The following is an 18,248-nucleotide window of genomic DNA, read 5'->3' as shown; positions in this document are numbered from 1 at the left end:
AAGCAGTGGGGAAGCTGAGGAGTTCAGTTCTGTCAGACACTGGAAGTTGAGGTGCATTGGAGGTGCCGTGCCTAATAAATACTCTGTACCCAAGGGGAGAGTGCAGTTAGCTGGAGATGTGCAGGTTCAGGCTTTGATAATCAGGAGGCCTTATTCCAGCAGTTGAAGGAAATCAATGCTTGTCACCTTTTCTCTTTTGGTTTTGGGTTGTTTTTTTTTTTTCCCCTAAAGTCTGTGTTATTAAAGAGGATAGTAAATGACACTAAGTGAAGTTGAAGATTGGAGTATCTCTCTAACATGGTGGTCAACAGTCTTGACACAGCATTGTGTGGTCAAGACATTTTTGGAGGCAGTATTGCTGGATGAGGCCTCTAAATCTGCTTTGATTATCCAGTTTCTAGTTGATGGGGGGCGGGGGGGCGGGGGGGGAATCCTTCAAAGATTTAAATACTCTTCTCAGATACTATGGAGTCAGGCGAACATTTGTGAAGTTGTGGTGACAAATTCATACCAAGCCTTCACAAGGTCACATTCCCACACAGATCTCAAACCACACAAAAGGGGAACACGCAGGCTGCATACTAGTGCCAGCTTTCAAGTACTCTTTAAATAATACTTTTTTTAAAAAAAAGCTCACTCTTCAAAGACGACTTTTACAAAGCAATAACTTGCAAGCTGAAAATATACAGGTTCTGCAATTTACTGGTTGTAACTGAAAACATGAGTTTTCAGTTCTTTACTCAATCTGTGTTACTTTTCATATGTGTCTCCATCTCTTGTTTCACATGTGTAATACTTGGTGAGCTGCTACTTGCTATAATAATTTATCATTGAGTCAGCGAGATGCTCTGTGCTCTCATTCGGGAGCAAACAGTTTTGTCTGAGTTCCGCTGGATGATTGGGATCAGTTACCACTTGCAGTTAGTGGCACAGGGTGATTGGAAAGAAAAATCCTCGTGTGAGCACTTTGACGTGGTGTAATGGGAGCGCATCTCAAAGTCACCTGAAAGTAGAGATCTCCAGAGATGAGCTTAGGGATGGGAATGGTGTAGTGCACCTTTAGGAAAAGTAGGTAGAAAAATCACAAGTCCACAGCGGTAGTAGGCAAATGAAAGGACTCAAAGAGAGGGTTTCTGGCAGCCAAAAATGCAAATTCCTTCCTTGAAAATGTATGAATGGAGTTGCAAAAGACTTTGAAGATGGTGGCATGTTTAGCATGGTCAAAATAACGAATGCTGGTTGGAGCGTTTGGGTTTCATGTGTTCCCAAGCATTGTGTTTGAGAAAAAACAGAGGCGGCGGTGTTAATAATCGTTAATAATCAAGGGGAAGGGAATGAACACTTCATAAAATACCACATTTTCTTGGTGTATTGCTTTTCACTTACATGCTTTTATTTTTTTGTTAATGGCATAGAAACATAAGGTGAAATCTATACCAAAGTAATCTTTTTATATATTTGACTAATATAAAGGGAGAGGCGTTCAGGCCTGAAACACCTCTCCCTGAGTGCAGAGCCTCGCAGGGTTACAGCTTGAGGTCTGAACGTTGTGCAGACAGATCCAGCACAGCCTGTCTGTGAAGCCCTGAGCACAGCCACTGCAACAGCAGTAAAGTCTTGGATTTTTCATTGCATAATAAATTGTTTATTACATTTTATGTATCTGCTGAAGGACAACTTCATTGCCATGAAGTCATTGGTCTTCTGGGGAAAAAACAAATGCTTTTAAGTGTCAGTCATTCAGCCTGCAACCTTTAAAGCAAATATTATATATTTGTATGTTATTTTAAAGGCAATAGGTTTCATGCTTTGTTTAACTGGACTCAAATCATGAGTGTTTCTCTATGTGCTCTCAACTATCATGAATAAAAATGTTGCACATCTTCAAGCCCTGAGTTTCCTCAGCTTCTCTGAAGTCAATATGCATTGTATTAGAGTTTGGTCTTTTTAGTCTGAAATGTTTCCAGCCATCAAATGTAATTGTCTTGTATTTATACAATCTAGTAAACACTGCCCAGCTTTTTTTAATGCATCTATGAAAAATACGTAAGCAATAAAATATAACTTGAATTACAGGAAATGGCTTTTTTTTACTGGAGGCTGGGAATCCTGCTTCTAATACTGTGAAGGGTACAACAGAATGGCTCGAACTATTTTTAATTGCTTTCTTCCAATCTATATGCTCCAGAACGTATGGTGGTTGTGTCATCAATGTCATAATAACTTCACATACTGTAATATGACTACACTGTAGCAACTATAGTATGCTGTGAGTAAAGAATAAAAGGCATTTGGCAGTATTTTTAAACTAAAATTGATTTCCTAAATAACTTGAGATACAGGTTCTGAATAAATAAATAGCAATTACTGACAAGTAATGTCTCCTGTTTGAGTAAGGAGCTGGGATAGCATCGTCAGCTGGTGCAGTTTGGAGCTGGTGTTGGAGTGATACAGCCATTAGAAGCGGTGGGGGATTTTTGAACTCTGCTACTGAGTTTCAGTAGTACTAAATTAGCTAGAGGTAAGGAAAACAGCTTTTTATGGAGAAGTTCCTCACTAATAATTCAGAAATGGCTTTAAAAGGAATAAAAATGAAAATGCTCCAATTACGGAGTTATCTCAGAGTCTCTCTCTTTTTTTTTTTTTTTTTCAGATGTCATTGCCAAAGCTAATGCTCCCAGAGGAAAACTTCAATGCAGTGCTGCAAAAATGCATCACAGCTGGGTTGGGATTCTGTATTGCAAATAGTGACTTAAAAATAGTCCTTTTATATTCTATGAACTGCATATAGATTTCATGTTCCCATTAATTTCAGTTTTTCCTCTTGAAAATATGTTGGATTGGAAAAGGGAGGGAGAGGAAGTGCCTGTATTACAAGTTTGGTGATAACAGATTAACCTTTCTTTTCCTTCTCACGTCCATGCTTTCTGGGTTAGAAGAGGTGCTATTTTGATGCAGCGCAATATTAGTTTTATTTTTGAAATAAATTCTGATAATTTGGCATGAATGCAAGATGTGTTGTTTTTTTCTGATGATGGAGTGCTGATTTTTCTGATGTTGTAGAAAGGTAACTGAAGTGCTTGAGAGAGGGCACAAACCAGAAAAGTCTCTGTCCTGTGATGGCTTGCTTTTAACAAAAGGATTTAGATGCTCAATGTGTAGAACAATGAGGAAAATCAAAACTTGCTTCATAGTCATCGTAGTTTCAGTCTAGGGGATATCTTACAGTGCAGTTGAAGTATTGCTGAACTGTTAATTGAACCGTTCCCTTCAAAATCTGGAGAACAACTTCCTTCAGGTGTTCTTAGTCTTAAAATAGCTTCAGAAAAGGTGGAGGGGATGTCTGTTTAGCCATAGTCTTTTTAGGCTTAAATTAATTTTTAAAGGTAGACACACAGATATGGATTCATCTTTTTCCTCCAGGCTTCCCAAAATTTTCTCCCTCAGCAGCCTCTCACTTGCCTGTTGACCAAGGTTGTCCTCTCCTATGCACACAGCCTGAGCTGGGTTTTGAGGCAGGAACAAGACATTCCAGTTTCTCTAGCCTTTTTTTTTTTTTTTACCTACTTTGTTTCGTCTAGCTGGTCTGACAGTTGATCAGCCCAGACTGCCAGGAGATGGGAATACCTTCCAACCTCTTTGTGATCAGGCCTGGGTTTATGCAAATAACCACCTTATGAAGCAAACCATAACTTTCCTGCAAAAACCTTAAGCCTCCATATGTGTGATTAAATGCTAAATGTGAAAAATGCTTTCCTTCCTTTGTGAACTTTTATGTCCTTTCTCATGTATATTCATCACATAGAACTTATTTCAAGAAAATACAACTTATTTGCCCCATACTACTGAGGGAAGAAGTCCAGTTTAACCAAAACAAGAACCTAAAAGCTGAAATGCTGCTGCAACTTAATTTCCATATAGGTTGCAGTAGGAAATAATTGTAATGGTCATTCTGGTGCTGTCCTACTGAGCTCACCTGCCCTTTTTCTTGAGCCTGGTATCATCCAGAAGTTAGAAACAGCACAGCCAAGTTTAACAATATGCTGTTTATGTCAGCTGCAGAGATTAACCCTGTAAGCCTGAAGGCATTTCTATTTAAGCTAAAAAGGCTTTTTTTTATAGTTAAAAGGCATTTTTTAGTTAACTTACAAAGTACGTGTTAGTTCAAAGTTATCTGTGGCTTTATAAACTTAAATTCTGTGCTGCAGCTGCCAGAGAGGAGGACAGAAGTTGTCTGACCTCACCTAGAAAACAGTATTGTGTCAAAGATGCACAATATGGATTCTGGATTGTGTTCCTGACTTTGTTTCCTTTAAACTGGTTTTTCTTAGTACTTCTGTTATCTTCATTTTTGCAATTGAACAAAAGCAGATGCATATCTTTCCACTACAGTAGTTTCGCTAGTGATGGTGAGCAGTATTATCACACTGCTGGTGGGACTCTCTATTTTCACAGTTACTCTAATCTTGTCAGAAAACAGAAGACAGAAATTGGATGTGGCTGGTTTATGTGCCAGCTCTTCCTCCAAACCAGTTTTGTGATACGCACGATCTCGGTGTTTGGTTGCAAAGAAGACTCTTAAAGCATGAGCAGAGAACTTGTAGGGAGAGCAGAGCATCCAGTGTGATGCTAAGGATGAACTGCCCCTTTCATGTCAGCATTTTGCCCTTGTCACCTGCTTGACGGTGAGGGTTGCAGGAATCATGTTTGATGCCAAAAGACATCACTTCAAGACTAATATTTTTTCAAGTGTAGGAGCTGAAATCTTTGTAGCCATTAGTTATATATCTGAAATGTTTCTAGAGATGCAAACTTCAAATCTTCATATCATCCAGTTAAGCACATTGTAAAGGTTGTCTATCCCCACTTTCAATAAATGTACAGTATGTGGGAATGTACAGGCCTAATGCTCAGAGGGGGGACTGGGTTACTTCACTCAGTGTTTGCATGGGTTTAGAGAGACCTAAATTTACTGTTTTCCATTACTCAGTTTTCACAGTTGCAATTTTGTGGTGTCCTTTACTAATTTTATCTAGATCTCCATCTTTCCAAGTAGAATCAATCTTCAGTATGACAAAAGATATGAAGATTTTTGGAGGACAGGGTGAGAAGCAGATGTGAAGTGGGTCAAGTAAAATTGTGTTCTTGCATGTCATGCTTAAAATTAATTAATTTTGTCATATGTAAAAAATGCAAAGCTTAAGTAAGGAACCGTGCAAAGTTAGACACCTAAATTTCTCCTAGATGCTGTGAAGATGACTGTTGTATAATAAAGCACAAAAGCTCTACATGGCTAATTTATTGTCAGCATTTTTCCTCCAAAGCAAATGGAGCTTTCTGGCACAAGGCAGGTCTTGTGTTGGAGGGGGGCTGTTGTTCAAGATCTTTGAGCCATCTTGCTTTCCCTTGCAGTGTTAAGGCCCTGGGGGGTAACATAAACTATGTCATTTTCAAGTTGGATCACTCTGAAAAACAGAGAATATACTCTATAAATTGCCACAAATTATGCAGCTTCATTGCTCAGCTATCGAAATATTCCAAAAAGACTTCCTGTAGCTTCTTGTGAACTCAAGATACAACTGGTTTTGGCCTTTTGAGACACAGAATAAATACAAAGTCAGTACCACAACAATTTACAGAAATGTACTTAATTTAATGAGGTCCAGGCTGCTGAACTAAGCAGTTATTAAAGTTTCCATTTAATTGGATCTAGAACTGACTTCTGACCCAGAAACTGACCAGGGCCATCAAACCTATCTAGAACCAGATCCAGAACCCCAAAACAATTCGGGGGGGGGGGGGGGGGGGCAGGGCAGACTGGACAGGGACAAGGACGGGACAGCAGCACACCAACCCTATCTAGAACCCCAACCTTGGCTAGAACACAGTCTATGCCACTAAACCTCTCTAACACCTGATCTAGAACTCCTTCCCCTACACTTGGGGGCCCACCGCTTCATACAAATGCCAGTGGATGAACAGTCCTCACCTCCATCTCCATTCTTTGGGCTACAGAGAATGCAGTGCTTTTCCCTATGCTTCAGTCAGGAGTTGTCTCTTTCCAATCAGAGATTATTTCTCAGTTTTTGACCGTGCTCTGTACTGCAGCCTTTTAGAACAGCACGATGCAAACAGAGGAGGACCCTGAGGCTGCTCTTGGGAATGACACTTCTCTGAGGCCACATTGAAGCTCTCTTACATATAGGTTATTTATGTTGTAAGACTGTTGGAGCAGGGTGAGTCTTATTTAAGGGGTCAGTCAGTTGTATATTCTGGCTTTCTGCCTTAACTTCAACTATTTGATTTCTTCTCTCTCTCTTTCACTTAATCGTATTAAGTACCTAAAAACTGATTATGGAGTTGCATTCTTCTCTGCTGACACTTCTTCCATAACATGGTATTGCCTTTGTGTTCTGTATATGTAATTTGTATGTTTTGGGGGATAAAGGGATTCATATATGTTTGTACAAAGAAATGGTCTTCAACTCAGAGTTTACAGACACTTCCACACTACTGTGGGAATACAACGGAAGACTGGTGAGGAGGATTGTAAACACGCTCAAGTGACTTGCATCTGCGGTGTCGAAAAACACATATACTAATTGTTTAGCTTTGTGTGCTTGACTGCGTTTAGATAACATAGGCCTGTGATAGACTCAGAGGCACCTTATCAAATATCTTTGAGATTCCTGCCCTGCTGTGGGAAAGATCAAAGCACAATGGAAAACTATACCTGTGAAAATCCCTGATATATACAGGCAAAAGCAGCAGGTTTGAGATATTTTCTTTCTTGTCCTCTTTCTGGCTAGCGAGGACCAAGCTCCGCAGTGCCTGCATCCCCGCTTGTGTGTCTCTGACTGGTTGCTGCTGCGGAGATCCCCTGGGTCACAAGGTAATGAGAATAAATTTATTCTTCACACTTCATCCATGGTTTTGTGGTTTTTCCTGTGTTCTGCTCGTGCTGGCTCACAAAACTACCAATCATATTGCAACCGTCAGAGTATTCTTTCAGAGTCTCTCTTTTTTTTTTTTTTTTTTAAATGCATTCTGGTCCGGAGTTTAGTATTTCAGGGTTCCTGAGCTCCCAGGGCTGCAGCAGATGAGAACATGCTTGGTTCAGGGTAGAGGTTGGGATTTTCTGGTGCATTTTATCAGCCAAAGAGTGGTTCTGAGTCCCTAGGTATGGAGCTACTTTGCAAATCTTTGTTAAGGTGACTTTGGTTATAGTAATTAAGTTTGGGTTCTAGAAGACCTGAACTCCACCATGTTTCACTGGGGCTTTATTAGTGATCATATGCTAGTATTGTGCTGGTTCCCTACAGATGGAGTGCCACCATACCAGGGTCATCTTCAGTTATATCCAAAACCAGTGATGCTGTAATGAACAGAAAAATAGTCTGGCTACAGTTATGGCAGGGTCGGGGGGGTGGGTGGGTGTTTGGCAGGAGATGGGGACTACGCTGCTTGGCATAATGCTCTTTGCTTTTTGTTTAAACAAGTAGAAAAAATACCTGACAAGCCTCAGGTCACAATAGTACAAACACCCAAGCATTTACTCCAGTATTAAGAACGCAATTTAAAAACAAAAGCATATGAAATTCCCTCCAAGAATGCTCAAACTGGAGTGTTACTCATTTGACTGTATATTAATGAGCAAATAACCATTTGCTGTGAAATCCCCCAGCAAAGACAGCAGATGGAGTAAATCGCAGGGCAGTTCCACGCCAGATACAATGCCCAATATTGTGCTATGTCATGGGAAACGTGTAAAATAGCTGGAGCTAATGAAGAGGAAAAATAAGGTCTGTGGGAACAGAGGTATTAATTGTAACTGGGGGATGGGGGCGTGTTTACACTCTGCTACTTTCAGCAAAAATATGATGGGGCAATTAAGGGAAGCTGTTCTCACATATGATCACTATTCCTAAACATGCAAGATTTATTTAAAATTAAAAAAACTGAACAAAGGTATTTCCAAGATCTCAGCTATAATGAGGTTTGTGAAATGGCAGTCCGTGTGGGATGTAGAGAGACAAAAGCTGGACCAAGCTTTTATCGCTTTTATCACTGACAAAGCTGGACCAAGGCAGGGATAAGGTAAAAAGGCATCAATGGAAGAAACAATCTCATGAAACACTAACTGGGAAGCAATGATGACAATGTTTGAGAGCTGAAGAAAGAGTTGTACCTGTCTGGGGATAATTCAGAGGAAATAAAGGGCAGTTTTGTCCTCCCAGCTGATGTGCAGCTGCTGGCACAGCAAGGACAGGTCCTTGCTGCCAAGCGGTACGTGTTGGTCAGCACTGTTCTTCATTTTCAGAGGAAGGCCTGGAGTAAGGACTGGGTATTTTAATGGTTATTTAATTCTTCTGTTTAAAATGACTACCTTCTTACCAGCAGTTCCTGACTCGTGAGTGCTTGCATCTACGCTCAAGTTTCTTTTCCTGAATGTAAGCAAAGGTAGAATATTATACTTCAGTTCAAATGCCTTTACTGCCTTTAGAGAAGACTTTTTTTAGTGCCTGTTATCCCACAGCGCCAACGATGTCATGTTGAACTACATTCTGGTTTCTGCATTGCCCCCAAAATTGTTAATTGGAATATTTCCAGCTGTGAGATTGCTATTGCTAATAAGGGTTGATTGCTGTTGATAGCAGTGGGGTTCCCAGAAAAGAAACTGCTGACTTCCAGAGGCGGGATTAATGTTTAGTACTGACAATTGGAAGAGCTGTCTCTGAGTTTGTAAAATGAACAAGTCATAGAAAGATTGATGCAAAAAGCATGATGCTTTACAATGCTTTTATAAATCCCTTTTGCAGAACAACTGCACTTCAAGCAGCAGTAAAACTGCATGGAAAAAGAGGCTTTTCTAAGGCATCTTTGTCTTACAGTTTGTATTTGATAGGCTCCAGAAATATGTGGTTTGATGTTTGAACATAAATGCTTGTTTAAGGCTCTGTGTGTACCCGCTGATTCTGGTAACACAGTCTGCATCACCAATGAGAAGAGGATTGAAAAAAGAGGACTGGAGGAATTGTGGATGCATCAGTATAGCTTTGATTCTCAAAAGATCCTGAAATTGCTAAAATGTGATTGTAAGTATTTCAAAAGTAGTTTGGCTTAAAAAGAAAAAAAAATGTTATTGTGGACTTTGAGAACAAACCTATTCAAACCATTTCCATGAATAAGGTCATCTACTTAGCTGATAAGGAGGAAGACATCAAGATTGTATCTTAACTTTAATGGTGCTCTGAGAGTGTCCCACAAGACCACATAAGGGTAGTCTAGAGCTTACTACTGTTATGGTAATGACTCAAACCGGCTTGGAGGAAGGAAGGAAGAAGATACTTGCAAGGAGTATTTATTTCCTTGCCCAAATGGAGAGGGAAGATGACGTGCTGTCACAAGTGAAATTGAGATGAACATCTGTCTTGGGCTCACTTAGTAATTTTAAATAAATGACTAAGAGTTCAGAATAAGTCTAATAAATTGAAGAGATGGCCTAAATCTAAATCTAAATATGACATTCAGTGCAGATGAACTGCAGCATACTTGAGTGCAAGAGAAACACACAAACATGGTTGTGTTATGTTCACCTGGTGCTGTGGAGGTGGGGGAATGGGATGTTGTGAGGAAAACAGAGGGGAGTATACTGGGTGTCACACCTGATGGGAGCCCATGATATGTTGGAAGACCAAACAAAAAACATGTGAAATAATAGAGAGATATTTAAAAGCATATTATATGGGTGGCATGGGTAGTATTCACTCCATCCTACGTGGAACTGGGGAGGAGGAGAGTAGATTAATTGAATTTAGTCAAGGGCTAATGGAGGTAACAAGCAGATGGGAGAGCCAGAATGACCTTTGTGGAAGATCAGAAAGAACCTGATATGTTGATTCTAGACAAGAGATGACCACAAAGGCACAGTGGTCTTCTAACATGAAAGGTTTGTTTATAAAGATATGAAGATCCATGCTCTCCATGGCTGCTTTTCAGTAAGATAATCATCTTCATTAGATACAATGAAGACCTACTTTATTAAGATATGTCTTTATTTGTTAAAATTATTTTAAATTAAATATAAATTACCTATTTATGCTTTAAAATTATTTCACAAGGTGAAAGCCTGAAACAGGTTACAAAAGTTTTGCATTCTTCTTCACTGGAGTATTTTATAGTGAGATCTCAGTGATGCTGACAGAGACTTCCCTGATTCTGTCTCGTCACAGGAGTTTCACTGGATGGTGCCTGGAGGTCCCATCCATACCCACATTTCTGTTACATTTATGGATATTTTGTCTATAGAAATTCTATGCAAGAACACAAAGTAACCTGTGGCAGTTAAGAGATTTTGATTAGAGGATCTAATCCTTTAGATCTCGTTCAAAACTGAAGCTTTGCTTGCATGAGGACTGCAGGGTTAGACTTCTTTTTTAAAAGTGACTAACATGAGTTTTTCATACTCATGTTAAATATTCCTAGCAAACTACATAGGGGATATCACAAGAAACTTGTGGTCATTCCTTTCATTAAATCAGCATCTGCTATTTTCTTAGTCTACCAAAGCTGTTTAATTCTTCATGGGCTTTTCATCCATATATCTTAACTCTTAAGTCCACAATTACAATGACTTCTGCTTTTTGCAAGAGCAGAAAAGATGCAAATGAATGGACTTCACGTTTCTGGGCAGCAAGATATACTTTGCGTGTTTAGTCTGCTTTGCCTGTGGCCCAAAATTTATATTGAGCATGCACAAATACGAGGCTGTGCTACAAAAGGAGCAGTTAAAATGTCAGGTGATGATGGCAGAGTACCATCAAATACCAATAGTCTGTAGGAGGAAAGGAGAAGTCTGCATCTGTCGCTTCAGTTCTGTCAAATGTCAAGTTGGTGCAAATTAGTGATGTTTTTACCCAAGTGCATTCATTCTTCTAAGTGATTTTATTGAAGGATTCCTCTATTTCTTTTTATGCTAGTGAATGAATGACTCTTGATCTCAGCCCTTGGTGTTACGTTCAGGTAGAATTTTCTGAATGGCAAAAATAATCATGCTTCAAATAATCAACCTGTAAAAAAAAAATGCATTTTACCTTCTAACAAAAATCTAACCCTGGCACCATTGTATTTGTAAGAGCTGACCCAAAAACTTGCTGCTAAACTTGCAAGAAAAAGAGAGAAGGAAATCTTGGTTCTGCGGTTTGAGTTATGTTATTTCCTGACATGAGGCAACACGTTCATGTGCTGTAAGCATACAGTTAATTTAAGTTCACAGAAAATTGCCTTGTGGGGGGCTGCTAATACTGCCAGTGTGTTCAGAATAGAGACATACAAGTGGTGCTATCCCATGACCAGTGGCGTTTGAGGCTGGTAGGGCAAAAAGGCTTTGGGGAGTTAGTAAAGTTAGAGTTGTTGCTGATAGGATCCTGGAAATATTATTTGTTTAGCTAAACATTGGTGTGTGTTGGGTAGCTACTGCATCCTCAGCACCTTGCTGCAAAACAGATGCCATCTGCAATCTCCCTAAAAGTCTGCTCTGTCTGCAGAGAGATAGAGGAGTACCTCAGGAGCAGTGCTGAGACATCCCCTTTTCCCAAGTGTGACCGGAAGAAATCACTACCCCTTGGGAACAGGACAAGGTCAGGAGTGTTAATTCCCAAGGGTAGTGCTGATAGCCCTAAAGGAAACCTACAGCTTCAGGAATGATTGGCATCATCTAGGTTTTCACACCCAGGATAGACCTTCAACTCTAAACTACTCAGCCTCGATAATAGTCGACGGAGAGAAACCAGTATCTCCACAGGATGAAGGCTTCATCTCTCTCAGGCTGTGGCTTGACAACAGGGGGCCATTGCAGCTGTAGTTGCTCAAGGAGCTCTTCCTTTTGGCTCCTTTTCTTCCACAGAATCTATTCCAGTTCCCTGACTGCTATGCAGCTGGTGGTTTGGGTGCTATTGTGAGTAAGTGTCTATCATCCAACTTGAGATCAGTGAGATTACAAAGGAAGAGAGACTCATTAAACAAGGAGTGGACTCCTTTGGACGAGCCTCCCTCCCTGAGGGCATTGTGAACAGAGAAATTCCCTTCTGAAAAACCCAAGAGCCCAGAGGAGACTTCCCTGTCTCTCCTCCTGAGAGTGCTTTTCTCCTCTGTCCCTGTCCAACTCTTTCAGAAGCTGGTGGGCTCCTTTAGTTCATAGGATGTCCAGGCACTGTGTGGATGCCATGTTTTTTGTTTAAGGGTCTGCCTTGTTCCTATTCCCCCTTCTAAGTAAAGCCATTACAGATGTGTTTTCTTCTCTTCCTGTGCCCACCACAACTCTCTTCAGAAGTGGTGATACCTTAATTATTGTTCTGTGATTTGAAGGTCCACCTCCATGTCATTCTACATTTCTTATAGTACAGGACCCACTGTACATGATCTCCTTCCCACCTCCTTTACAGCACCTTTGTAACTGTAAATTTAATTTAAAAAATAAAGTCAAGATCCTCAGGCAGCTGCGGGAGGTTGGGGTGTGTTGTTGCCTGCCTTGCTGCTGTGGTGAGCTGCTTCTTGGATAAGTCATAGGCCACCACTGTCAAGGCCCAGCACAGCATTTTGGGCCTTATCAGACCTCTCAGACTGCCTAACCGGCAGCAGGCAGGAGTGTTTCTGTAGCTGGGCTTCTCCTATCAGTGAGTAACTGTCTCTAGCTAACGTAGGCCAAGAAAAGCAAATGGGTGGTTCTACCGATTCCCCACAGCTTTTTCAAGGACAGACATGTATTGCCGGCCAGTTTCCTAGCAATAGCACTGCTCTTTCCTTCTCTGAAAAGTGTAAAGATGTGTAAAGACTGAGAGCCAAACAGACTCCTGACCAAGAAAATACTCCACCTGAGGTGGAGCCTGATCTTCCCTAGACATGGCTGGCTGATTGCTGGCTTTCAAAGCCTGTGCCCAGCCAGCTTTCTTGTAACAAGAAGCAAAAGTGTATGGTGAAACTTCAAAACCAACAAAAACCAAACCCCAAGCCCTTTTCTAGTCCCTTCTTTACTGAAGGAGCTGAGATTCTTCAGGCTGCCTGAGCACCATCAGGCCTCTCCGAGGACTCAGGCAGCACAAACTGCAGGCAGGATGCTCCAAGTTTCTTGAGGTTTCTGTCATGCCCCTCGTTGTCCACCTCAGCATCTGCCAGGGTGGGTTAAATGCAGTGATCAGCATCTGCCACGTCCAGCCTTTCTGCTCACTTCAAACAATAACTTCATGCTCTGCAATATGGTGATTTTGTTTCTGCACTAAATCCAAAAAAATTCCCTGGAAGGGATGGTGGTGGTGCAGGATTTGGGGGATTTTATTCCAATGACCAGCTTCTGATTTAAGTAATTCTGTGAAGCTGCTGGGTAGGTATCAAGACGTACCAAGGAACAAAAGGTTTTCATCTTAACGCTGATATGTATTTTATAATAATTTTACTGTAGTGGCATCTGCTGGCAAGTTTTACAACTGCAGCATTTTTAGTGGTGATGGGATATCTGGGTATTAATGCAGGCACTAAAGAATGTTTTATTAACCTATTTAAAATGCCATACCAAGGAATTTAAAGCTCTGAGTGAGCAGGCTTGACCTTACAGCTGACCCTGCTTTGAGCCAGAGGTTGTACAAGGCAGTCCTTGGGTTAGTTCCAGCTGGAATTTCCCTGTAATTCACTTTACAAGTTTAATTTTTTGCTTTAAATATAATGGAACAAACTCACTGATTTTTACTTATTTACTTATTTATTTTAAGGATTCATTTCCCCTGAGTCTACATCAATCCTAGAACATCTCAGCCCTGCTGTAGTCATCTTTCTTTGAGATCCAGCACAGATGAAAATGGCTGAACCACGTGAATGTGTTTCCCTAGTCAGGACAGGTAATTTCACTATTTTTCACAGTATGAAAGAAAGCAACATGTTCTCAGAAAGGAGCAATGCAAGCAAAAGGAGGTACCTGAAGAATACCAAGCACACCTCCGGCTGTGTGTGTATTTCCCTGGCGCTCATCTGTACGTGTGCAGTCTCTCGGAAGTTAATTTAAGTCATTGATGTGGATGCATAGAAGAGAGAGCAGATGTAATGAAAATCACTCCTGAATTAATGTTGCTGTGAAAACCTATCAAATACCATGCAAGTTTGGTGAATTGTATCTCACCACTTGGGACTCATTTTAAATGCTGAAAGAAGTTACTTTTTAGACATTCAGTGATTTAAACTAAACAAGCAAAACTCTCCTCTATTCTCCCGCAAGGCTCCCCACCAGAAAAGATATAAGGTCATCTGAGTTTTGCATGTCAGGTGAAAGAATGCAGTACGTGTTTTTTGAACACTGAAGGGATTCACTCTTCTGGAGGTAATGTAAAAAAGATGCATTCAGTCAACACATCTCTTTATATACAATGTCAGTGGTAAACAAGAAGTAATTGTATTAGGAGCGTAGAAGTCCTTGTAGCTTGTTTGATCATATAATTCAAAGCAGCACTGTCTGGTACTGATGTCTTCTGAAGACCCAAATTGTATGGTTGGTTTCAAGCTGCATATTTTGTCTAAAATGGCATTAAATATATTGCGTATAATTAAGAAATTAAAAAAAAAAAAAAAAGAGTGAATAATCTGAAAGGTATCTTTTTCCACTGGGAAAATTTTAACTTAGCATAGTAGACCTGCACAGATACTTTCACTGGGTTCAGTGTTTCAGATTAGTATAGAAAATATATACATATATTTTACAATTATAGTAATGAAAGACTAAATTAGCTAGATGGGCCTACTGCTGTATGGCAAGTATGGCAAGTAAACATATTGTCAGTGAATAAATCAAAGGCATCATAAAGATACTGTTTACCTATCTGGGGAGTTGCAAGAGCCATTCATATCTGTACCTTATTCTCTACAGCAGGAAACAATAGAGAAATTATACGGTAAAGAGCTGATGAAGAAAACTTGTGCACAGTCTTGGTGCTATATAAATGAAACTGTTTTCTGAAGGGCTGTGTTATGATTCAGAGCTACAATAGCATAAACCCAGCACAACTCAGACTATTTTAATAGAGCAGAATTTGATCCTAAGTGGTGTCTGAGGTTTTTATTGAGACAACTCAATAGGATTGATGCTCTGACACTGTATATTACGCTTTGGGAATATTACAACAGGATCTGTTTTGGAACAGAATAACAAAAGGCATAAAGGAGCTTAATGATCCAATATATCATTTTAAATAACCCTTGCTGTACCGCCTGGGCATTTGATTCCTGACAGCTTACTGAAACTGCTTTTGACAAAAAACTGCATGGTGAGCACTTCAGCACTAATGTGGAGAAATTAGTGGGCTGTGGCAGCGCCCAGGAAACAACCTGAAGCACAGAAACCACGATGCTGGGACAGTGAGTTATGTGCGCCACCAAACACTTTCATCTGCCACAGCACCAAAAAAAATAACAAAAAACTGAACAAAACTCCCCAGCTATTTCCTCCCCACCTTTCAGATGCCACCAGCTCATCCAGAGGGTGAGCAAGAGCTGAATGAAGTTGGAAACACCGCTGCAAACCTTCATACCGCATCCCAAGCATGGGTATCTGCTTGGCACAGCCTCACGAACCCCAGAAAATTCATTTCCTCCTGAGAAGGGCTTGGCTCCGCATTGTGTCTGGCTCCACCTGAAAACTTAAACCAGGGTTTTACATGAACTCTCACTGAACCTGTTTTCATATTCACTGTCTCTTCTGCTTTGAGTAGTAAAGTCCTCCTTGTTAATCTGGGTCCTGTGGAAGAGGGTCCAACTCCATACAGCCCAGCGGCCTAGGTGCAGAAATGGGTGTGGGAGTCCTGGATGTATAACTGGTGCCCATACGCAGGTTAGCTGTGCATCTGTTACACGTTCAGTGTCCCACAGTCCACCTACAGCTTGTAGACATGCTGGTAGGGGAAGATCTGAATTTTATCCAACTTACTGAACTCAAAACAGAGGTGAAAAAGAAAAAAATAGAGCTATTATTTAGAAAAAAAAAAAGGGGGAGGGTAGGTGGGTGGGAGCAGATTTTTAAAATTTTATTTAATTTATTAAATTACACAATACCTAGGAGGGGGAAAAAGCCCTGTCGCTGGAAAGGTCCTGCCATGGATGTCGGTTGTTGGAATTGTAGGAATTCAAATACATGACATCGAAATGCACGCTGCTTATTTTGGGGGAGGTGGGGCTTGGAAAGAAAGCAGCAAATGACCACCAAACTACAGGGGACTATAGGCATACCTGAACCCAGAAAGCCTACAGGGACACTGCTACCTTCTGTTCCTTTTTCCTAAGGCAGGTACTGCAAGAGCTGATGCTGGTTTGCTGCATGTTTTTCTAGAAGTAGCCACTGTAAATGGGATACAATGAAAACTGATGGGCTTCAGGATTTGGCACAAAATGCTGTATCTCACCCTCAAATCAAAACATGCTCAACTTGCTACCAAGTGCACATGATGAGGACACAGGTGTAATATCAAAGGGATGCTACTGGTTTTTCATATATAACTTCCAGTACGTTAAATCTTTTAATTTTCTTAAGACTACCAATACTTTTAAAATCTCTTACAAAGTATACATTTCAATGTGCCATATTTCAGACAGGTTCAGCGACTCATGACAACTGGAGGGAAAAAAAAGTATCAAGATTTAAGTTATCATTCTGCCCCTTAAGTCTAAGTTTCAATCAGAACAATTCCTACATCTTTCGCTTAGTAACACAAAAATGGTCTAAAGAAAAATTCACTTCTGAATGCTTTTGGAATGCTATTTCACATTTTAAAATATTTCTACTGAAGCTGAGGTCTGAAGTCATCCAGCTGAAGTGGTGATGGGTGGGGGGTGTCTATTGGTAGTCTGAATTGGACCTAACCCTGAATGTATAGATTATAGCTGAGGTTGAACTTGAATCAAAAGACATGACAGTTTGATTCCCTCCTATCTGAGTTGATCTTTCTACTCCTTGAAGCATATTTCAATAACCTGCTTGTTATCTTCCCCTGAGTTACCGTATGCTATTATTGTTCTTATCTATACATTCACTTGATTATGGGACTGCCTTCTGAGCCTGTCATCGCTGTCGCTGCTTTATAATGCATGTAATTATTTCTCTGTGGGCTGCCAGACCTGCTAATGATGCTGCATTGGCTGTTGCTGCTGTGAGAGCCGAGGGCTGCCTGTTTTTTTTCTGCGGAGCCTAATTGAAGCTAGAGCATGGACAGTAAGAGCAATGTAGGTCAGAGCAGTCTTGGGATTGCTTCCTGGGGCATTAATGGTAGCTGGGGTTTTTGCATCGAGTTCACCACAACTTACTCCGTTAGGGCCCTTGGAGTCTCCTGGGCTTTCACGAAAAGCATATTCTTTGCATTTATACTGTAGGTTTTGATTTATGTGTCACCCACAGCTTCTGATGAGATCTGCTCCCTTGGGCTCTCTGAGGGTAGTGGTTTTATGAACTCTCTCCAGATTAAAATTCAGCTGTTCAAAGTGTGATGCTCAGAACTGGATGCTGTTTCCCCATGAAAAAGTGTATCCCATTAGTTCCTCCACTTTCCGGCCAAAGCAGCCTTCCCAGCTTTCTGCGTTATCTGGAAGATGATGGTGAGTCCAGTAAGCACAAAATCAATTCTACCACTCTGCCCCAGCCAAAACCAGCAGAGTTGCTCAGCATCTTCGTATTGAATTAGCCTATGTGCAAACAGTAAATCTCACAACACTGAAATCCCAAATAAAAATTGAGACCTTGTATTGTCACAACTTGAAATTCTCCTGTTAAACAGTAAAGAAATATTTTTGCATTTCAGTTTATTAAAGTCACATTGCAGAAGTGTAATACAATTAACAACGCACCAACACTGGCACAGCAAATGCAGTCTTTCCTCTTGGAGGCCTCTACGCAGTGTCAGGTACGGGTCACAAAATGGGGAAGGAAGAGACCACAAAAGAAGCGTCAAATCAAGATTTTACTCTGTGAGTAATTTATTTTGCATGAACAAGGGTGGGGAGGAAGAAAGAGCAGGGATGAGAAGTGCCTCAGCCTCAAGATTTTTTTTGTACAGCCTATTTAAGGCCAACACCAACACCCTGTTTTCATTAGAGGGGGGCACTTGCAGGCTCCTGGCTTTGGAAGTGAGCCCAGGGTTATGCCCGGAGCCTGGTGTGAGGGGAGTATCCTGGGCTACGTCTTGGCAGCCGCCGGGTCAACCTGCTTTGTAACATAGTGCTGC

This window comes from Strix uralensis, chromosome 3, assembly GCF_047716275.1.
Source record: "Strix uralensis isolate ZFMK-TIS-50842 chromosome 3, bStrUra1, whole genome shotgun sequence".
NCBI lineage: Eukaryota > Metazoa > Chordata > Aves > Strigiformes > Strigidae > Strix > Strix uralensis.
This window is presented reverse-complemented; position numbering follows the sequence as displayed.